This window comes from Phoca vitulina, unplaced genomic scaffold (assembly GCF_004348235.1).
Source record: "Phoca vitulina isolate PV1807 unplaced genomic scaffold, GSC_HSeal_1.0 scaffold54, whole genome shotgun sequence".
Taxonomy (NCBI): Eukaryota; Metazoa; Chordata; class Mammalia; order Carnivora; family Phocidae; genus Phoca; species Phoca vitulina.
The window spans coordinates 10879192-10882922 of record NW_022589757.1 but is presented as its reverse complement, the minus strand read 5'-3'; positions in this window follow the sequence as shown (position 1 = coordinate 10882922).

The window sequence follows — 3731 nt, the reverse complement described above, 5'->3', positions numbered from 1 at the left end:
CTGTAGTCATTAGACTGTTCCCAGAGCCTACTGAAAATAAATCTATGAGACTTTAAGAAGCCTTGTCAGTCTGGGGAAACCCAATTTAATTCAATGAACTGCTTTATTGAACTGCCTTTCAATCAGGCTTTCTTTCTTTCTTTCTTTCTTTCTTTCAAGATTTTATTTATTTATTTGAGAGAGAGAGAAGGAGAGTGAGCAGAAGGGGGGGCAGAAGGGGAGGGAGAAGGACAAGCAGACTCCATGCTGAGTGTGGAGCCCAACGTGGGGATCGATCTCATGACCCTGAGATCATAACCTGAGCTAAAGCCAAGAGTTGGACACTTAACCGACTGAGCCACCCAGGTGCCTCTCAGTCAACCTACTTTCTGTTCCTGCCTTCAAAGAGTGCACAATTGGAAGGATGCAAAGAAATAATCACAAGGAGTCTTTCTTGTCTGGGGATTTGTTACCTGAATCTCTCATGTTACAAGACTGTAGGAAAGTGAAATTGTCATAGTACAAAAATATTCACTAATAAATGTTTTCCTATTCCTCTTCATTTCCTTCCACTCTCTTTCCCCATCCATTCCACTTTGTCACATTTTCTCCTTACAGATATGCTAAATACAAAGCTTCCACCCACTATGTTGGAGAAGCGGGTCCCATCAGCCCCGTTTGGCCAGCTGAGATCAGGGTCAACTGGAGTGTGTGCACAGAGCCCTGAGACTGGGAGCAGCCTTTCTGACAGCAGGCTGTGCATCGTCCCCTCTAGCAGCACGCATGATGCGGGGGTGCTACATTTGCTGCTTTCCCCAGCTGCTCTGAGTTTTGAGCTGGACCTGCAGCTCAAACCTGCAGAGTTTGCCATTGCTCACTATGGACAAGGGACTGTAGGCTTGCTGGTGGAGTTGGAATGGTGGATTACCAAGGTGGTGATGGTGGATGGGTTGTTGAGGGGGCAGGGAGTGGGTGGGGTTTTTCTGGTAGGTGTAACTCCCAACAGAGGCCTGAAATTCCTACCTTCACAGACAATAGCTAATTCTGTGCATTTGTGGCCGATGTGCCATTTTAGTGCACATCCAAGGTGCCTGCAGAGGGAATGCTCTTATTGAGCACACTCCTTCTACTAATTTGAGCTATGTCTTTATGTCTTCAAGATTTTATTTTTTAAGTTATCTTTATACCCAACATGGGGCTTGAATTTACAACCCTGAGATCAAGAGTCAAATGCTCAACCCACTGAGCCAGCCAGGTGCCCAAATTTGAACTATGTCTTATTTTGAATTACTTGTTTTGCAAAAAGTTTGATTGGACTTGAATCTATTCTTATAATACAAAAACCTTTCAATGTTACATTTATCAACAAAAGAAAAGAAAGAATTGTTACGTTCTTTAAATAGTTCCACTGTTATGATTTTTTGAATGACTATAAAATGGTCTTACATTCTTTTCACACCAGGCTGTGGCAACTTGAAGAGATTGTCCTTAAAAATATTAATTAGGAATTAAGCCCCTACCCCTTCTAGTTTATCCCAGGGTGGCATACATATAGCATGTTTTTCTATGTGGACAGTGTTACCATTTAAAATGATTTACTTGCAGTGACTTTTTCATGACACATTTGTTTTTCGAGAACTGGGGTCATGGAATATGATAAGCACAGTACTTAGAAGTCTATCCAAGGTGTAGGGAGGAGGTGTCCAGCTTGGAGCTTCATCCATAAGCAAATCAAGGTGGTAAGAAGTGAATGGAGGAGTTCTCTCTCAAGGCAACTGGTGAGGCAGTCTGGGCATTAGGGTTGCATATGTTTGGCTTCAAATCTCTGTTCTGTCTCCTACTCGCTCTGTGAGTCAGGGAAAATTACTTAACTTCTCTGAGTTTGATTTCTCATCTAAAAATTAATACATGGGAAAAATCACAACATTACATCATGTAATGAGTAATAAAGACATCTTGGCTCTGCTTTCTCCTTCAAGAACTTGGGTACAGATGACTTAAATATGGCATTGCTGCAGTGGGTCAGTTTTAGTTGGATTTGAAGATTTGGAGTTAGGTGCCCCTTCTACTGGGTGATGTTGTTAGTAAAAATCTAGATGCATCAACAAGTTATGTCAAGAGGTCCACTCCTAAAGGTTGAGAACAATTCCTCCTTGGCTGATGTTTACCTGCTGTATTCTGGAGAGTCCATCTGAGTAGCACATGGGTAGTGTTGTGGTGGTGACAGCCATGGTAGTGGCAATAGGTCTCAGGGATTTGGTGAGGGGTCACAAGGACAAAAGAGTGATCCTAGCTGGAAAGTGCTACCGGAGAATTTATGGAGACCCAAGGCCATGCTTTCTGATGAGGCAAGAGGGAAAAGAACTAGGCAACAGGTTTCAAATCCTTTAATTTAGAAAACTGAAAATGTCCTCAGACTCTTCAGCTATTAATAGTCAAATTACTGTGTGTCTAACACTCTATCCTGTCTCACTGTGCACTTTCTCTTCATTTTCCGGATGAAGGTACTGAGGCTCAGAGAGTCACTTGGCCAAGCCCTCACAGCTAGTGCAGAACTGGGATTATAATCCAGGTCAAATTATAGAGTTAGTGTTTTCAACCAGTACACATGGCTCTCAGTTACTGTGTAGTTATATTTACTCCAATTGCCATATGGATTTCTTGCTGTTGATGGACTATCCTTGTTCATTTGCATGGCTGAGGTAATCTGAGGAAATTTATCATGTTGGCAGGAGAAAGAATGTGGGTAGAAGAGCACAGACAAGAAATGTCAGCTGGTGAGGGCACTGCTAAATCAGCAATCATTTATTTAGCAGTACTTTGCATCAGGCAGTGTTTTAGCTGAACAAGTTATGGTTCCTCTCGGTAACTCACCATTTGTTAGGAGACAGATTCAAAAAGAATATTCCAGTTGATCCTTAAACAATGCACCCCTGCACAGCCAAAAATCTGAATAACTTCTGACTTCCCCCAAACTTAACAGTACAGTTATACTAATAACCTACTGCTCACCGGAAGCCTTACTGATAAACATAGTCAATTAACATGTATTTTGTGTGTTATTTGTATGATAGACTGCATTCTTATCATCAAGTCAGCTAGAGAAAAGAAAATGTTATTATGGAAATCATAAGGAAGAGAAAATACATTTACGGGACTCTACTGTAGTCACTGAGAAAAAAATCCACTCATAAATAGACCCATTCCATTCAAACCCGTGATGTTCGAGGATCAACTATATGCTACAGTGAGAAAGGGCAATGACAAAGCAGTGCATGAGGTGCAGTCATTACAAAGTGGGGCCAGCTCTGCTTTGAGGATTCAGGGAAGGCTTCACAGAGGGAGATACTTGAGTGTCTCTCGAAAGACAGTTGGAGTTGGAGTTCCCAGCGGAGGCAAGAGCTTGAGCCAAAGTGAGGAGGTATGGCGCAGTTCAGGGGTTGGTAGTATTGGTTGGGAGGTTTGAAGTGGGGCTGGGGGTTTCTGGAGATTGGGCAAATGGGCTCAGATCACAAAGGGTCTCCTTTTCCAGGCTAAGGAATTTGGACCATTATCTCTGATCAAAGAGACATTTTCAGGGATTTTATTTTTTTATTTTTATTTTTTAAAGATTTTATTTATTTATTCATGAAAGAGAGAGAGGCAGAGGGAGAAGCAGGCTCCCAAGGAGTGGGGAGCCCGATGCGGGACTCGATCCCAGGACCCTGAGATCATGACCTGAGCCGAAGGCAGATGCTTAACCATCTGAGCCA